Source organism: Octopus sinensis, linkage group LG11, assembly GCF_006345805.1.
Source record: "Octopus sinensis linkage group LG11, ASM634580v1, whole genome shotgun sequence".
In the NCBI taxonomy this organism is placed as follows: domain Eukaryota; kingdom Metazoa; phylum Mollusca; class Cephalopoda; order Octopoda; family Octopodidae; genus Octopus; species Octopus sinensis.
This window is the reverse complement of record NC_043007.1, coordinates 7231606-7252810: the sequence shown is the minus strand read 5'-3', so window position 1 is coordinate 7252810 and position 21205 is coordinate 7231606. Positions and strand designations below refer to the sequence as shown.

The following is a 21205-nucleotide window of genomic DNA, read 5'->3' as shown; positions in this document are numbered from 1 at the left end:
ATATACACACACACACACACACACACATATATATATATATATATATATATATATATATACTAGCAGAGATACCCGGCGTTGCCCGGTTACATTCAATTGAAGAATTAGACTTTTGTTATATATATATATATGGATCCACACACACACACACACACATATATGTATATTAATATAAATACATGAAAGTACATGAAGTTTGTTAAAAAAAGGGGATCATGTATATATCTCCTGGCTGTTGAGATTATAACACCTCATTGTAAACAATGTTCCTTGTTTTTCCTTGTGGAGCATATACAAAAAGGTTTCTTTTGGTTCCTACTCTTGAGCAGCCAACATACAGATGCCCATGCGAGAAGCAGGGCTCTCCCAAGAGAAGACCAGCTACAGAGAGGGTTTGACCCTGAGATTTGTTAATGGACATGGCAAAGCTGACACGAAGGAGTAAGAGGAATTCTTGCAATAAAGACGTCATCAGCTTTTCCACATCCAGAAAGAATGATCGCCTCGATAACGTGTGACATCATTTTCTTTATCACCAGCGATGTTCCATTGCAAAGTCTTGGTGGTTCCAGATTGCGGAGTAGCATTACAGGAGTTCCAACTTTAAGTGCTAATATGTGTGGAGGTAGTCCAGGAGGCTCCAGTGAATTGAGAAATTCCACCACCACCACCACCAACAACAACAACAACAACGACAACAACAACAGCAACGATATCGTCGTTTTGCCGTCTCCCATAACTGCCAACAACAACACCACTACTACAATCTCAACCACTACCACCAAAAACAAATCCAGTTTTGCACAAGCGTTAAAAATAAAAAAAAGACAATATTGCCTTCAAAAGTTTGTGTTCAGATAATAATTTTTATGTATTAGTTGTGCAACAACTAAAACATTTGGTTGTGCAAATTCTTTGCACGGGAAACCTTCTCTGTGTAGCGTATTTCCCGATTTTCTAGAATTTGCTTTCGGCTTTCTTAACCATTTCTGTTCTGAGTCTTCAAGCCACGAAGTCATCATTCTAAAAGAAGGCTGGTCTCCTTGACAACGCTTACAACCTTGATTTCCCTACCCTGCCTTCCCCACAGCTTCATGAAGGAAGGAAGGAGGGGAGGAGCAACACAGGTGCAGGTGCGAGCATGGACGCCGACACCGCCACCGACACACGAAGAATTGGAAGAACCCAGACGACAGCTTCACAGTCAAAGGACAACTCTGCCACAAACACCACCACCATCACAACGACGACCAATGAATATATATATGTCCCCCCCCTAAAGAAAACAGATAGAACTTGCTTTCTATATTATGTCCCAAAAAGTTTTTTTATCTCATTATACCTTTTATTATTTCATATATTTTTATATTTTGACATATATTTTTATATTTGACATATATTTTATATATGACATATATTTTTTATATTTGACATATATTTTTATATTTTTTCTGTACTTTTCTATCCTTTATTTTTTCCTGTGCCTATATAGACGTGTATATAGATTCATTTGTACACGTGTGTAAATATGTATAAGTGGGCAGTTTTAGGTGTGTGCGTGTGTGTGGGCATAAGAATGCATCTATATATAGACGTTTTTACTTAGTATTTTTACATTTTTTGTGGGTGGGGGGCATATGTATATTCATTTTTTGTATATGCGTGAGTATGTATGCCTATATAAATATGTGCGGGTATGTACATATATGGGCGTGTGTGTGTATGAGTGCATAGGGGCATGTCCGTATATGAACGTGGTTTTTATGCTTTGTATACTTCCTTATGTTTTTTTCTGTTACCTTTAACCATGGTTTTTCTTGTGCTTGTGCGTATATAGACGTATGTATGAACTTTTACGGTACGCATGTGTGTGTGTATGAGTTTGCATATATATGCACATATATTTGGCGAAAAATGCAAGTGAAGATGTGTACGTTTTCATAGTGATGTATAAGTACGCACGTGGGTTCGCGAGCAGAATTATAACACAGTAATTTCCCTTTATATAACGGTATTTTTTCATAGCGTTTTTCAGATGGCCAGATAACCGAAGAGATGGTGTTGTGGATTTCCACTTCGGCATCTGAAACTCAGAGTTTTATCTTGACTATTGAGTAATGTAACATATTATTTTATATATATATATATATATATTTATATACACACACGATCTATGTATATAATAATATAATAATAATAATAATATATATATGTATATATATATATATGCATTCTATATAGTAATAATACATTTTATATGTATGCATATATATATATATATATATATATATATATATATGTATGTGTGTCCGCGCGTGTGTGCGCGCGTCTTTATACTCAAAGCAGGAACCCACCTAGAGTTTTCTGTTTCTTTGCTCTTCTTTTTATGCTTCTTTTTACACATTTCATGAATGAGAGGTGTGAACATTTCTTCTCTTACCATCATCTACAGTTTCCTTTGTACTGAAAATAATGTTTCAAATCGTTCTCTTTATATGTAACGAAAGGAAAATGACTCTGTCTATCCAACTTTACTTAACTCAAAGTGTTCCCTAGTGACGCTGACATTTCTAATAATTATTTCTTTTTTGTCTATATTTCCTTTTCTTACGTTTATGTCCCATTAATGGAAAATAATTACCGTATTTTATGATGAAAATAGGTCAGCCATTATTCTTTTTAAGATAATGTGCGCACTGCTTCGAAGTAAATCTTCGTTGAAATGTTTAAGCTATTAAATTTTGGTCAATCTCAAACACAACGCTTGCTTCAGTGCTACTCTAATAAACGATAACAATATATACAAATGTTTGTGTCGCTTTGTTTCAAGTTTTATCTTTTATAATAGTTTTCTGAATTTATTTTCTTTTACAGTATTCGAAGTGGTTTTCATGTACATAATTTATTTTTATTTGTCAGTTCCATTGAATATATATATATACATACATACATATATTGCACTGCAAGTTATTTTTTGTTATGTGATAAGGTAGAGTTTAATAAGCTATCGGTTGGCTCATGAAAAGCGAACCTTCTCAAAATGGTTAGTTACAAAATTACTCAGATGTAATAACATTCATATATTAAATATGAAATCGACGTATAATCAGGCAAAATAGCGTTTGAAAAGTCGTCTCTGATACATTCTCGCAGAAACAAACATATAAACACAAATCGACATCTCTGAAATTGTTATTGAATACAGAGTGAAAGTAAATGACTATAGTTGTGAGTGAAGTAATATATTCAGAAGTCACTAGATATCTTATGTGAATGGCAAGGGAAGACTGGGGGAGGGTCGTCATTAGTTCTTTGGTCAGAAAAGTAGGAGTGAGTCTTAAATCATTGCGCAGAATTTCTCAGACTGGTGATGTCAATATAATTAATGTTCAGCTTGGAACTTTCTAGGCTTATATTAAGACCTACAGAGTGGGAAAGATTGAGAAGGATGCAATGCAAGAACAGAAAGAAAAAGAAAAAGGAGTGAACAAGGCGTTTTATGAAAGGCTGAGGAGAAATACATAGAGATTGTGAGATAATAAATGAGTGCTGCAAATGGTCTGTGAGAGGAGGTAGGATGCAGATTGCCTATTCATAGAATCAGAAACTGTAGTAGCAACTGCAGCAACAACAGTAGTAGTAGTCGTAGTAGTAGTAGGAGCATCAGCAGCGGCATTAGTAGTAGTGATAGTAGTTGTAGTTATAGTAGTATTGCAGGTGGCTGAGAGAAGAAACAATAAATCCGGGAACCAGTTATTTTACAATAGTCTAATATTTGATTTAATGTTCACTGAAGCATCGACAGTGGCTAAAACAAGCCGTGTATATTTACATCCATCACGTCCGAATACATTCAAACACAGAAAGAACTTCGCTGCATTTCATTTAACCAATTCCATCTTAACAATGCTTTACACACGACAGCAAATTTATTATTTGCTATTTCTCATGTGATAACGACAGTTCTTAGTGGACAATGGATGGCTTCAGTGACTGTACCTGATGCAGGATAACGATGCAGAAAACCGTTTCCTAGAGTCCGATGACATGGTTTATAACTTAGCTCAGTGTATATTCACAGACATCGTGTAAGGAGAGATTTTCTTTACAACGAGGTCTTTCCATGTTTTTAAATGTACACCAATATATAAAATAAAACACCATTTTCCTTTACAGGTAATTGCATCTTGCCATTGAGCTGCGTGACATTTTTATGAAATCTAGAATATTCGCCAAGCAAACAATACACAACTGGTTGTTAATACACTTATGATCAATTTTTCGGTTCAAATGAATCATCTTTTCTCTTTTAATACTGATCTACGCGTGATTCCTATTTTTGTATGTGCGTGTTAGTTTGAATATACATATACATATATATATATATATATTATATATATATATATTATATATATATATATATATATATATATATATATGTGTGTGTGAAATAGAAGATGAATAATCTTGTTGCAGATTAATCAAAAGTTTAACCGATACCTTGGTAGCAAAAAACACAGCAGAAGACAGCACGGTTGGAGGTACAACCATATGGTGTTGCAACCGTGCGTTGGTGCGGATAATTGAATTTTAATATTTTTAGTGAATTGAAGAAATGGAGCTGAACGAAGATTGAACAGAAATCGTTTTATTTCATTCTACACGTGTTTCGAAATGCACAATTTACCAAATTCCGATTGAATAATGAGACCATATTGTGTCTTTCTCTTCAGGAAGAAATAGGAAATCCGTTGGAAAAAACAAAAACAGAACAGAGGCGGAGCAAAACAAATCGAACTAGGCTCCTAAGAGCCCATGGCCAAACTGTTTATCAGTGTATGCTGAAAACGGGTGGTGGGTGCGTTGAAGATTTTAACGGGTCAGGCAGCGGTCATTTCGGTGGGTGAGGGCACGGGGTGTGTAGATGTTCTTTGTGACCGAGAGTAAAGTTCTGACTATTTAAAGAATATTAGATGTATTATATGGGGCGAGCCAAAACTACTTAGAGATATGTGTGTGTTTACTGTTCTATGTATGTGTACGGGCGCAAGTTGGCAAGAAGCGCTACATTCTGGTCACTGCCGAGAGATCCGTCAAGGGGTAGAAAACATTTTATGTGTACGTGTGTGCGTTTGATCGCGCGGCTGTCAGTTGGTAAACAGCTCTACACAATGGTCACTGCTGTAAGATCCGTCGGGCGGCAGAAAAATATTTTATGTGTGCGTGTGTTCGTCTAATCATGCCTTGTCAAAGAAACCCCCCGTCGTCAAAAACAAAACCCCATTCATCTCACAGGAGTAATTCCCCTTGCAATGGTTAATCATATTTCTCTTAAAGGCTTTTTCAGAATTTATTACCAAGGGCTATTTTCATATAGTGACAGTAACGCAGTTCCAATTTCAGAAACTAATCCTAGCAGAATAAGATCAGAATAAGATCAGAATAAGATCAGAAACGCCGTCTACCAATGCAAGGTTTACACGGACTCAGATGTCTACGCTTATGTAGGGGCCTCATTGTCAAGATTGGCTTTACGAATCTCCAACCATTACGCAACTTTTCGAGACATGAATAAACGCCAGACCACGGGACTTAGCAAGCTAATATGGCGACTGAAGGATACGAACTCGCCCCATATAATACATCTAATATTCTTTAAATAGTCAGAACTTTACTCTCGGTCACAAAGAACATCTACACACCCCGTGCCCTCACCCACCGAAATGACCGCTGCCTGACCCGTTAAAATCTTCAACGCACCCACCACCCGTTTTCAGCATACACTGATAAACAGTTTGGCCATGGGCTCTTAGGAGCCTAGTTCGATTTGTTTTGCTCCGCCTCTGTTCTGTTTTTGTTTTTTCCAACGGATTTCCTATTTCTTCCTGAAGAGAAAGACACAATATGGTCTCATTATTCAATCGGAATTTGGTAAATTGTGCCTTTCGAAACACGTGTAGAATGAAATAAAACGATTTCTGTTCAATCTTCGTTCAGCTCCATTTCTTCAATTCACTAAAAAAAAAAATATATATGTATATATATGTTTGCGTATTAGTGTATACATTTTTGTGTAGTGGCGCGGATATGTGTCAGATTAAATATGTTAGGATTAGGCATGTAATTGTAATTGTCAATGATCATAAGTCTTGCTGCTCTTATACTCGGATAAATTAAGGAAAGCTCAAAGACGTCGAATGAATACATAAGATGATGATTAAGTGGGCATTTTATAACCTCCGAAATTGATGCTCATGGGGAAAGAAGGTATCAGTGCTATAATTTCCTGTTTCCACTTTCGCTTAATATAGATGTGTTTAAAATAGAGATACCTTGTGCATTGTCGAATATAAACCAATAATATGCGATACTTTCCGACGTGTCTTCCGACTTTTATATATAAGAGGAATAAGAATGAATGGTTCACTGCCTCGGCCGTGATTAAGAGCAACGTCAGCAAAATCAATTTGGCGAGCAAACAAGCGGACCTCTGTGTCGTTAGAATTAACAGCAATCAAATCTTCCTCAAATAATATCCAGATTATTTTCGAAAAAAAAAAAATGAAGATATTGGAAAATGCTGCTATAAATACATTGAATCAGAATAAATGATGGAATATACAAAGCTAAAGCATCTCTGACCATAGTTCTACATATGGAACTGAGCAGGATCTAAAGAAGAATAACAGTTTGAAATTTTAAAAACAATGTAATCATTGAACGAGATGATTTCAGAGTGACAATGTTTTGCACAGGTGAGCAAGCTTGTTAATTTATTATTTACTATTTACATATTGGAACAGTTCTTAATGGGCAATGGTCGACGGACACAGAGTCTGTAACTGATAAAATATAAAGAAGGCAGAACGTCCCCTAGTGTCCAATGACATTATATATCGGCTTGCTTGATATGTTTTCACTCGCATTGTCTACAACGAGAATTTCTTCTCATGACCTCCTAATCATTATGGTTTCTCTCAGCAGGGGTTGAATTATCGTGTTCCCACAGTCCAACTTCTTTCATTATGCCTCCACCCTCATCAAATAACTTTTGCATCATATGTATATTTCTTTTCCTAGCTCACAGATTGTGTATATTTGATTTCAGAGCCACATGTATCTCAATTATAGCTGAATGCTACAAAAGCTCATGCTAGTACACGATGTACACATTTAACCAACAATCAAATGACTGTGATTATTTCTATATATGTTCTACGCAATTTTGTTCTTAGAATTCAAAATATTAACATTTGAAGTTATTTGTATTTTTCACCGTGTTAGCATTACGACAAAATATGACCAACTGGTTTATTCAAACTTTTCTATGAATCAAACTTAATTAGGTTTGATGTTGAACTATTCGTAATAATGTTGAATATGTTGCCATCGGAAAGTCGGCAACATTTATTGTAGTTTGGAAGCATACGGAAATGTTAGAAAATATGCTATCCTGAATTTCGTTTCTTTTGCAAGATTCCCTTAAATGTGTAAATATTTTAAGTTCAAGTCGTGGTAAATAATAGACAAATTTGATTAGCCTGATTAGGGTGAGGTGATTTGTAAAGATGTAAAATAAATCTTAAATTTAATTACACCAATTGTTTGGCTACAAAATATTTTTTTCTTGTTTCGAATGCTTCCGTCTGTATGGTAAGAATATTTTAAAAATTAGCCACAGGGAATATCAAGAATGTGGTATACAAGATTAGGATTAATATATGTATTTGGAGAGAGAGAGAGAGAGAGAGAGAGAGAGAGAGAGAGAGAGAGAGAGAGAAAACAAATTTCGTTAAATGTAAACGGATAATTAATCGTAGTTAAATAGAAGTTAATTGAATACACAAACTAATTGAAATCTCCACACGATACACATATGGAAATGAGGAGCGCACCCAAGTGCTTATGGGGAAACATTGACACATGAACTGATACACACACACACACGCGCGCGTGTGCGAGTGTGTATAAGTATTCGTATGTCAATGTATGTTTCTATTTACGCATGTTTTTATCAAAACTTTGCTGATTTCCACACAAATAAAAGATTGCCAATAATAAGCATAATGAATTATTTGCTGAAGTTTTCGTTTTTCTTCTCTACTTCGTCTGGCAAGAGTTAAGCTACAATAATCTAATCACCATATTACTTTACTCGTGATACAATGAAATTGATCTCACCTACGTACAAAGCAACGGAAATTGTGTGTCTGTAGCAGCTCAATGATCAACAACTTTCTATTTGTGATCCGAGAAGTAACCAGCATTTAATATAATCATAAAACAAGTATCATTTATCACACCAATAATTTTCCCTAACTGATTGATGCTTTCAGATTACAGATTTCAGAAATTGTGGCCTAAATGAAACCCTGTCAAAAAAGATAACGATGCAGTTCTTTGAAATGGTGTTGTTGTTGTGTTTTTATGTTGCTGTATAGTCGCAGCATACCTGGCAGAGCAGAACTATTATCAAATTATATTGCGACGAATGTCTTTAAGATATAATAGCTATCAGAACAATCAGCTGTATATTTGTGGGATGATTTGATTCTGTTCAATGAATATTGACTGAAATTCATTTTTGCTTTTCTATGTCAGTTGTTATTCTTTTCGTTTGGCCACTGGTGTTTAAGCCACGATCATTTCGTATTTGTGTCAGATAGAGTGTATTCGTGACTACATCATTCTTGACGCACATGTTTGCTCCTTACTTTAAGACAGCAGAGTCTGAATTGAGGGACAGTTGTCTGGTATTTCAGGTATGCCTCCTAAACCCCTGAAAAGACAGTCATTCGTTCACGAGTTAGTAATTATGCAATTACGATAAATAAACGTTTACAAATCATGGCGCGATCCATTGATTGATAATGATTTTCAATTGAGGTGCGAGGCGTGTAATTTTGAGGGGAAGTAATAAGTTGAAAGCAAAGACTCCCGTTGTTCGACTGTCACGTTATTTTATTGTGCTCGGGAGGATACCAGACAGAGTTGACTACCGTAGGATTTGAACTCAGGATATAAAAAGACAGAAGAAATATTGGGTTCAAACTTTGTTACAAGATCAGCATTTTCGAAGGAGAGGTGAATCGATTGTATTGACCCCGGTGCTCAGCCGGTACTTATTTTATCGACCCCGAAAGGATAAAAAGGCAAAAATCAACCTCGGCAGGACTTGAACTCATGTGTGTGTGTGTGTGTATATAAGCCTAAACTAAGGTTTAAGGATTGCTTTAAAAATGCTCTAATACAGACAGGAATTGCCGTTGGTGATTGGGAGAAGGAGGCCCAGGAATGGAGGAAGACAGTGGATAGTGATCGTATGGGGTTTGCATGGGAGAGACTGACGTATGAGACAATTAGGAGGGGTCTTAGAAGGAGGGAACCTGTGGAGAGGGAGGGGGTGTTATTTTTTGTGTGTGTTGTTTGTGGGAGGAAGTGTTTGAGTCATGGAAGCCGGATCAATCATCCCACAGGAGTCCATCCATGTTATAACAATGATGTGGTTATTACAATTCACAACAGAGCGTGTGTAAAATGTGGAAGGGTGTGCCTCTCAGTTGGAGGTCTGAAAAGAGATGTTAAGATAGTGCATACGGTGGCACAGTATGTAATAAAATGTGTGAAAGTTTGGCTGGTCTTAAAAGTCATATACACATGACATACACACAAACGCGCGCGCACATACACACACATATGTATACATTTGTATGCATATACCAATGATTGTATGTCTGTCTGTCAATCTCTCTCTCTATATATGTATATATATATATATAATATATATATATATATATAATATATATATATATATATATATATATATACATATATATATACATATATATATGTATGTATATATATTATATATATATGTATATATTATATATATATATGTACTTTATAGATGAAAGATAGATATTCTCCGTATAGAATATTCTTGGTAGTGCTCAAGAGATTTAAACTTGAGCAGGTAGAGGAATACATTTAAGGAGAAGCAAGTTAGGCAAGTCGAAATACAAAAAAAGAAAAATTACTAAATACATTTAATACAAAAAATGCACAAATGTTTTCATATAAAACGGTCCGAGTTTTATAGTTCTCCACAAAGCCTTTTCATCTTTAATATCCTTTCTGTAAACACGTCAAATGTAAAATTCTTCCCTGAAGACGGAGGTTGATATTATCCATTGATGAAATCAATTAAAAATCATTATTTCGTACCACCAAGCCCCAAGAAACTGCTGTCGGACTCCTAAATATTTTATTCAACCCTTTTAATTCGTGTCATCATTTACATTCTGTGTAAGTTGGACCTTTTTATATGTAAACATTTTGTATTAAATGTATTTTAATATTTTTTGTATATCGACTTGCCTCACTAGCTTGTCCTTACTTTTACTCATATGTATATATATGAGTAAAACAAAACATAAAGAGGATCGAAGCGCCAAAAAGATCGATCACAAAAACAATAAATGACATAATGGAACTTGATTATTGGGCTCGACTTAAACAGCTGAAGCCCTGTTCTCTGCAAGGCCGCCGTGAACGATACATTATTTGAACCATGTAGAAAATATTCCGCCAATATTATCCAAATGATATCGGTATTATGTTTACAATTCACCCAAGACTAGGCCTCCGTGCAATGCGTCCCTTACAAAGGTCGAGATCACATCACATAAGAACATTGCAACACAATTTCTTCACTGCAAATGGTCCTGTACTTTTCAATGTTATCCCGAAAGAAATTAATGTAGAAAAAGACCCCACAACTTTCAAACGGTACCTGGACAAATTCCTCCAGGAAATACCGGACAAACCATCTACACCTGGATACGTCTCAACCAACAATAACTCTCTGGTCCAGTGGTCCATGGTGTCCCAAAATAATTAACTAAAAGACTTTTCCATATATATGTATGTATGTATGTATGTATGTATGTATGTATGTATGTATGTATGTATGTATGTATGTATGTATGTATGTATCTAGAACTGTCAGAGTGTCTATTCACGTTTACGAATGTAAGTATATAAAACTTCATATAATCCATTTAGTCAGTTGCTACTTAGTAATAACCTATGTCTATTACGTAATGCAACTAACGAAATAACTTCTAAATATTATATTGAATATTATTCTTTTCGTTAACCAAAATCTTTTCATTTCAAATACAAATCAATATACCATAATTTTACATTAAACGAAAAATATATATAATGTCTTTGAACGTTTAAAATACCGCTGAATAAATCAGTTATTAATATTCGTTTATTTTTTTGAATTTTGATGCAATTTTACTAAAGTAGCATGTCAAGTAGAGAGAAAAAAAGATAAAACGCATAGAAGTATAGAACACAAAATTTAAAAAGCTGATATATATGTATACTCTCTATATAAAATATATTATATATTTAGTAGTAAATAAAATGACTAAAATGTAAACAAAGAACTTGTAATATCATACCCAACACTTTTTTTTATATCGCAATAAACATTTTGAAGTAAAATTATATATCAAATCTGAAGATGAATTTTAAATTGAAAATATATGCAAAATCTTTAGCCGATTCTTTCAAGATAATACTTTGAAGCAGATGAAATGAAAGTAAAACATATCTATTTGAAGAAGATGTTAATATCGCAGCCACAGATATGCTCATGATTTAAAAGAGATTGTCTTTGAACCGCCTGATTACAGATTAGATTCCAGTGTGTGGCACCTTAAACCACCAACATCTCCTATCGCCTCAAGTCGGTTCAATAAGTTTGTGTAATAAAAAAAGGGATGCCGGAAATGCACGGGCGTAATCCCATGCATTTTGTCTCTCTAAGACCACTCTTAGATGCCTTTAGGGTCCACTATGATACGGATACGGATTAGTTCACTACTTTGACCCAAAATAATATCTATATACGCACTTAAAATAGCATTAAATTAAAAGAAGAATGAGTATAGCATTTGTATCACAAATACACAAAGACACGTCACTCTCTCTCTCTCTCTATCTCTCTCACACACACACACACGTTAAACTGTGCTTGCGCTGAGAATGCTTCTGAGAGAATAACCAGACATTGATGTTTCGACCTGATCTTCGTCTTCATTGACAAAAGCCACCAGACAAGGTACCAATACATAAAGCGCATCAGAGCTGACGACCCTCTAAAATTAGCCAAGGATGCTTCCCGTGTTTTAAGACATTATTAAAACTGATAGGATCGAGAAGTTACATCAAAACGTCTTCCAATTGTCTAACGATCCTGGAACAGCTAAAGGAATGCCCTGTTTCTCCTTTTCTCTGTGGCAAAAGTTTCATAAGCAGAGAGAAAAAAATGAGTGAATACAATACATTGCACACAACAAAATTAAACACATAAAATTATGTTGCGATCAGGTATTGCTGCTTCTTGATTTTGTGGTAATGAGAACATAATTAAATCGTTCATTGAAAGACTGGCGAACATTATAAAATCAATAATTGATTCGTCGATTAAGGGGGTCTAAATAAGCTTCTCTTTTGGTTATGGTGAAATCTTAAGGGCTCTTTAGTTCAAGAGAACAGTTCTACTTTCTGTCTTTACGTTCTGTGTTCAAATTCTGCCGAGGTCGACTTTGTCTTTCATACTTTCGGGGTCGATAAATTAAGTACCAGTTGCGTACTGGGGTCAATCTAATCGACTAGTCCCCTCCCACAACATTTCGGGCCTTGTGCCTAGAGTAGAAAAGAACAGTTCTACTTTCGAAAGTTGATTCACGTCATAAAAAATCGAGTAATTAGAGAGAAATCGGGAACGCTGGCAGAAACAGTAATACATCGCAGTAATTCTCACGTAACGTTAGCTTTCTCCTTTCAGCATTCTGGTTCGAAATCTTACCGAAGCCGCGTTGTACCTTTCTGTTATTGATAAATTCATTACTAGTCGTATGTTTAATCAATCTACTTACCCTCGATAGATCTAAAGCAAATATTTTAAATCAATAATTAATTTAGTTAATGCATTCTCCTTTAAGTTACGAAAGTCTACGATTTTTCATGGGTGAGAAGACAGGTGCATTCGGTGATATAGCCATCGGTGGGGTTTATGGAATTAAACCGCTGCGATTAGATTTTGAATTAGAGTTGCTTACACACACACACACATTTTTCTCATAGTTTACTTACAATTGTACAGTGTTCATCATATACACAAGTTGAATTACACAAAGGCATATGCAAATGTATAAGTATTTATATATTTTGATAGGATGTAGGTAGTTATTGTGTTGCATCGTTGAATGACAATCGATAAATGTTAACAATATTGATTTATAATTCTACTATCTGAAGAAAATTGAAAACAAAAGCACATTTTTTTCACAATGACCTCCATCCGTACTCCGAGTCTCTGTAAATTAAACGGTAATTATTATTAAACTAATCTTTTTCATTGTGGTTTTCATTCTCGTTAGCGTCATTGTTAATTTTTCGCTCTTCTTCCTATTTTCTGTCTCCAGGGATGTTGTTGATGTTATTGTTATAAAAACACAAGACGTTCATTCAACCCTCTTCAAACATGTCATTTCTCTACAATACCAACATCACATTAAACTGAACTGGTCATAATCGCTTTCTGATATTTTATTCTAATATTCTTTGAGCCAGATTATTAAAGGTACTGACGTGTCCTACAAACATTATAAATCAATCATATTGAAAAGCACATCGGCACAAAAACCTGACATGTTCTCTTCTCTTACAAAGCCTCTTGTCATATCATATTTATCGTAAAATTACATCCAATTGAAGAGCAATTACTTAAATTCATTTCACATTTCGCTTTACATTATATTGTTTGTCATATCTTTATGGAAATTCACATCACTGCACATCTAATTCATAATATATTTTACACAAGTGCATAAATAATCTAAGCATGACTTATATATTGGAAATGTTTTCAAGTGGCGAAATTAGTGTCCGTCTGTGTACGGCGGCTGCGTACGGCTGGGAACAAAACATTCAATTGCAGAAACAACGAGCAATAGCGATTACAGGTTAATTTACAGGCGCTGGAGTGGCTGTGTGGTAAGTAGCTTGCTTACCAACCACATGGTCATGGGTTCAGTCCCACTGCGTGGCACCTTGGGCATAGCATCGAGCCTGCCAAAGCCTTGTGAGGGGATTTGGTAGACGGAAACTGGAAGAAGCCCGTCGTATATGTATGTGTGTGCATATGTTTATGTGTCTGTGCTTGTCCTACCAACATCGCTTGATAACTGATGCTGGTGTGTTTATGTTCCCGTAACTTAGCGGTTCGACAACATAGACCGATAGAATAAATACTAGGTTTACAAAGAATAAGTTCTGGGGTCGATTTGCTCGACTAAAGGCGGTACTCCAGTATGGCCCCAGTCAAATGACTGAAATGAGTAAAAGAGGCGTTTGCTATGGAATAGAAAATAATAATAATAATAATAATAATAATAATAATAATAATAATAATAATAATAATAATAATAACAATAATAATAATTATCATTATAGTAATAATAATAATAATAATAAAAGCAAAACATCAAAACGAGATATTTAGATATAAGTTTTTAAATTTTGGCACAAAGCCAGCAAATTCAGTGGAATAGTCATGATATTAATGTGCAAGTGGCTGAGATCACCACAGCCATTACTATCCTTAACATAGCTTCCAGGGAAAGTCAGCATGACACAAAAAATCTGACAAGGCTGATCCTCTGAATTACAGGTACAAGTTATTTTGTCAACGGAGTGTTCTGGAGAAACGTGATGTAAAATGTCTTGCTCAAGTACACAACACGCTGCCAAGAATCGAACTCACGACCCTGAACCGACGACTCTAACCACTAAGCCACGCGCCTTCCATAAAGTGAATTAAAACATATGCCTAAAGAAAGCCATGAATTATTTATGAAATATATATATATATGCGTTAAATGATGGTTGCTGTGGCAGATCTTCAGCCGATCGCAGCATATTGAAAAACTGTTGCCTTCTGAAGCGGAACACGAAGTAGTTTACTCTTTTTATGAAAAGCCGTGATGCCTTCCTTTACACTTGACCGAATGAAAAATGTACGATTATGATAAAAAAAATATTCTTAACGTTGCAAATATTTATAGTTCATATGCATCAGATATCTAACTTTTAATATTTTAAGTATACTTTGTATAGAGTCACATGTAGGGGGAAAATCGTTTCCAGACAATAATTATCACAAAATTTCCTTGTTTCATTCCAGATTTTAGGACATTTTATTTTCTGTTTCCTCAACACCAATTTATACATACATTTACTCAGTTTTAGTTTAAGTGAAATACATAGAGGGATACGAAGATGTCAGATTAGTTATGGGTACAAAGATAGAAGGGATGGGTAAGTGCGCAGAGAGGATGGTTAAGAACTTCTAACCTTCCTAACCAAGCCTCGACTCTAACAAAATCTTGTAAGTGGAATATACCTCAGGGAAACTGAATAGAAACCAGACTGATTTACATACATACATGCACGCATACATAAATTCATTCATAAATACATACGTATATACGTGCATATATACGTTCATGCAAACATACCTACATAAATGCATGCATACATATATGCATGTGTATATGCATGTATACAACACATACATATATACATATGATGCATACATGTATATATACATGTGAGTGTAATCCTTTCGAGGTCGATTATATAAGTACCAGTTACGCACTTTATCCCTTTATATGTTCCAGCAGAACCGCAGTTATATGACTGAAACAAGGAAAAGAGTAAAAGAATATTGTAAATATATATATATGCATTGTATATATATATATATTGTGCGTGTATATATATATATATATATATATATATATATATATATATTATATATATATATATATATATATATATTAAATATATATATATATATATATATATATATATATATATATACATACATATATATTGTTTATATGTATTGTATATACATATATTGTGTATATATATATATATATATGCATATATACTTATATATATACATATATATTATATATACTACTACTACTACCTCTTCAGTGCTGGTCTGCTGGTTCCGTCGCTAGAATACGGTACCGGTTTGCTCACCCGCTCGCAATGTATTCGATACAGCTGTACATCTTTAACCAGTAGAGGAATTGTCCTCTTGGGGTTACAAAAATTGCCGTACAATCCTGTCGAAAAGAACAGCCATGTTGAAGTGGCTGTGAACATCATATATATATATATATATATATATATACGAACATATATATATATGTACGTATAATTATACTCACACACTCACTGACACACACACACACGCACATGCATACAGACGCGCGCGCTCACGCACACATATATCTCTACAAACAGGCTACCTCTTTACAATTATGCCATTTCTATACAAGCTGTTGGTAGCAGGATGGACTGCGATGCATGCTCTGAGACTAGATTCACACTGTGGCTGTGTCTTTCTATTTTCTTCTCAATTAACATAATTAGGGGCCTTCTTCGGCATGCCCTTCTTCCTGGCTAAGAGATTGAAAAATATATCTATTGATATACATTTTGGTAAATAACATAACATTTCTATCGAGTATTTCTGATCAGGCATCAGCCAAAGGTTAAAAACGTAATTCGATGGACCTCAACGAAAGGGATTTAGTAAAAAGTTCCGCCAAATCTTTGGAAAACAGAGATGCAGCGACGATCAAAAGATATAAGATGTCCCAGGATACTCTTAGCATTTTCTACAGAAGGAATATGGAAATCATCGCTGTCATTTACCATTAAACATAGCATTTTACATGTATGTAAATATGTATGCGTATATAATATATATATATATATAATACATCTACCTATATGATATATATCATACATACATATATATATATGTGACGGGATTATTTCTGTTTCATCTACCAAATCCACTAACAAGGCCTTGGTTGGCTCAAGGCTTTAGCTGAAGACACTTGCGCAAAGTGCCACGCATTGGGAGTGAACCTGGAAACATGTGGTTGAGAATCAAGCTTCTTAGCACGCAGCCACTCCTTCACCTATATATATATATGTATATATATATATATATATACTTACATCTATTCATACATACATACACACACACATACATACATGCATACATATATATGTCATATATATATACATATATATATATATATATATATATATATATATATATATATATATATATATATATATATATATATATATATATATATGCGAAGGGGAGGCTGAGTGGCAGCACACACACATATGTGTGTGTGTGCATAAGAATGAAGTTAAATCTCTGTTCGTGTGTCCACACATTCATACATCAGTGTTAAGTAATTGATGTTGTTTTGTTCGTTAGAACGTGAGATATAACTAAATTTCCTTGAACTCGCACTGACAATAAATTAAATCGTATTGAACTTTCCCTTTCTATAGCGAGGCTTTCATATTGATTGAACTAATATGTTGACATCAGTGAGGCATTAACACATCTCTTGAGCTGAGCCTCTCCATCTTTACGTGACTTAACAGCAATATTATGCGTAGATATATTGCTCACCTCGTGGCGAGAAGAGGAAGAAAAAGGAAACGAAGAGGGAAAAGCATTACTGCACAACAGCCACAATCATTTGCGTTATTATAAAGCTGATGCTGGATACACTTACATTCATTCACACACACACACACATACATACATGCGCACACACGTACATACATACATACACACACACATACATATATACATATATACATACATACACACATGCCTGTATATGTGAGTATGTGTGTGAGGGCACACCCACGCGTAAACACACATGTTCATGCAACTGTCATACATATATATATATATATATAATATATATATATATATATAATAATGCATATATATATGCTATATATATGCGTATATATAATATATATATATATATATATATATATATGTAATACATATATATATGCATATATATGTGTATATATAATATATCATATATATATGTATATATATGCATATATAATACATATATATATGCGTATATATATATATGTATGTATATATATGCATATATATACATGCATATATATATATATATGCATATATACATACATATATATATATATATATATATATATCTATATATATATATATATACATACTAAGAAAGAGAAAGAGAGAGAGAGTGATAAAGAGAAAAAAAGAGGAGAGAATCAAATATATAGGAAGCTACAAGAAGGGTTTAAGGTTTCGATACGATTAAATTGAAAACCGACTTTTAATATTAAATCTATGAAGGGATTGATTTATTATTTATTATAGGAAAAGAGCAAAAAAAAAATGGAATTCCGAATGGAGTTCTGTGAAAAAAAAAAGAAAGAAAGGAAAAACTTTATTCTATATTTGTTCCTGTGTAGACGTCCTTGGCAATTATCCCAGATAAAATCCAATAGCGCCAGTTTATCATCGTGTTAGGAAAAGGTTAGGACTTCAGTTGCGTAACAAATCTAAAACTGTTATGAGGAGGAGGAGGAATGATTATAGGAATAATAATGTTCATTTGGAGAAGTAATGAGAAACGGATCATATTCTTCATAATAATGGAGTTAAATAAACAGCAACAGAATCGAAGACAAAATTAGTTAAGAACCAAGGTCAATAATTTTGTGGAGAGAGAATTATCAGATATCAACGACCCCAACAATTGACAGGTACTTTATTTTACCGATTCCTAGAGTACACGACAAAGTTGATCCAGGCAGTATACTTTGCTACACTAAGTACAAGGCCCGAAATTTTGGGGGAGAGGGCCAGTCAATGAGATCGACCCCAGTATGCAACTGGTACTTAATTTATCGACCCCGAAAGGATGAAAAGCAGAGTCGACTTTAGCGAAATTTGAACTCAGAAGGTAAAGATAGACGAACTATACCGCTAGATATTTTGCCCGGTGTGCTACCGTTTCTGCCAGCTCGTCGCCTTTGATCCAAGTAATATTGTAAATGAAAACAAGTAAAGAAAAGTACTGCAAAGTAGTTTTTCTTCACTCCTGAACGATTCTGTTAGCTCGGCTCAGTTTCGAAGGCGGCGAGTTGGTAGAATCGTTAGTACACAGGACAAAAACGTTTAGCGGCGTTTTGTCCGATTTATATTTAGAGTTCAAATTTGGCTGTGGTCGATTTCGCCTTTCATACTATCAGCGACGCTAAAATAAGTACCAGTTGAATCGTGGGTTTAATGTAATCAACTTACGCCTTCCTTCAGAATTTGCTGGCCTTCTACCCAAAACTTTGCGACCCTTATTATTATTATTATTAATTATTCCTTCTTCCTTCAAATTTTCTTGCGTTTCTCGCCGAGTGTTTTCCGTACACCTAGGGCAGAGAAGCTCATTGTATGCATTCCCAGATTACACACGCAAATTCACAGGTGAAATATGTATTATTATTATTATTATTATTATTCAGTAGTTTTATTTTATAATTATTATTATTATTATTATTATTATTATTATTATTATTATTATTATTATTATTATTATTATTATTATTTTATATTAATAATATTACACGTTCATTCGACCGCTAGCAGGGGCACGAGTAATAGCAGCAGAAGTGGAAGGAGTAGTATTAGTATTAGTGGTAGTAATAGCTATAATATAGTTATTTATTAATATCATCACCAGCATCATTATAACGGTAATATTTGTAACTCTCGTGTTGATATGTATAATATCTCTTTGCAGCTATTCATAACCTCCAATATTGTTTAATGCATGAGAAAATTTATCTCTGCACAACGGTGTGACGTTTGTTTGACTGTATGCAGATGGATGTTTGCGCGGAATACTCGCCCACAAACGCATGACATTAAATCTGTCTGTCTGTCTCTCTACATATAAATACATATAAATACATATATATATATATGCATACATACATGCATACATGCATACATGCATACACACACATGCATATATAAACATATATGTTGTATTGAATATAACTGTGGGATCACGTAATAATTGCTTTTCTGTGTGGTTTGTAGCTTATATATTTATGTATTCATTGATTTCTTGTAAATAATAAGTTGCATCCATCTAAAGAACACATTATATACGCTTATGAGAAAACACATACACACACACACATACAGCCGCAGACACACACACGTATGTTTGTTTAAAATTAAGTGTGCATGAATGCATACATACATATCTATATATTCATATGGAAAATATATGATATGATATCATATATATATATATATGCAGGCGCAGGGGTGGCCGTGTGGTAGGTAGATTGCTAACTAAGCACATAGTTCCGGGTTCAGTCTCACTCCATGGTACCTTGGGAAAGTGTCTTCTACTATAGCCTCGGGCCGATCAAAGATTTGTGAGTGGATTCGGTTGACGGAAACTGAAAGAAGACCATTGTATATATATATATATATATCTTTTTTTTTACTTGTTTCAGTCCTTTTGACTGCGGCCATGCTGGAGCACCGCCCTTAGTCGATCAGATCGACCGCGGGACTTATTCTTTGTAAGCCCAGTACTTATTTTATCGGTCTCTTTTTCCGAACCGCTAAGTGACGGGGACGTAAACACACCAGCATCGGTTGTCAAGCAATGCTAGGGGGACAAACACAGACACACAAACACACACATACATATATATATATATATATATATATACATATATATGACAGGCTTCTTTCAGTTTCCGTCTACCAAATCCACTCACAAGACATTGCCCAAGATGCCACGCAGTGGAACTGAACCCGGAACCATGTGGTTGGTTAGCAAGCTACTTACCACACAGCCACTCCTGCGCCTATATATATGGAAATAATATTGTAATACAAATGTATTAGTTTCCAGTAAAATAAAGCCCCATAAGGGTAGATTTATACATATAAAAACAGATAAGTGTTACGACAAGGCACCAATATTTGCTGGAAAATAGCAATCGATACAAATACGACGCTATTGTATAGTTTCACTGCGTATTTACTAGCAAAGATGTTTGTTGCACAGACATGTCTTTACTGGTAAATACTCAGTGAAACTATACGATAGCGTCATATTTGTATCAATTGCTATTCTCCAGTAAATATTGGTACGTTGTTGGAGCACTTATCTGTTTTTATACGTATGTATATATAACC

General features: G+C 34.5%; 1 protein-coding gene across 4 annotated transcripts in view; it reads right to left on the bottom strand.

Moving 5' to 3' along the window:
* LOC115217464 (metabotropic glutamate receptor 3) overlaps positions 1-21205 on the bottom strand; it is a 477824-nt gene that overhangs the window by 125555 nt on the left and 331064 nt on the right. The window lies entirely within an intron of this gene.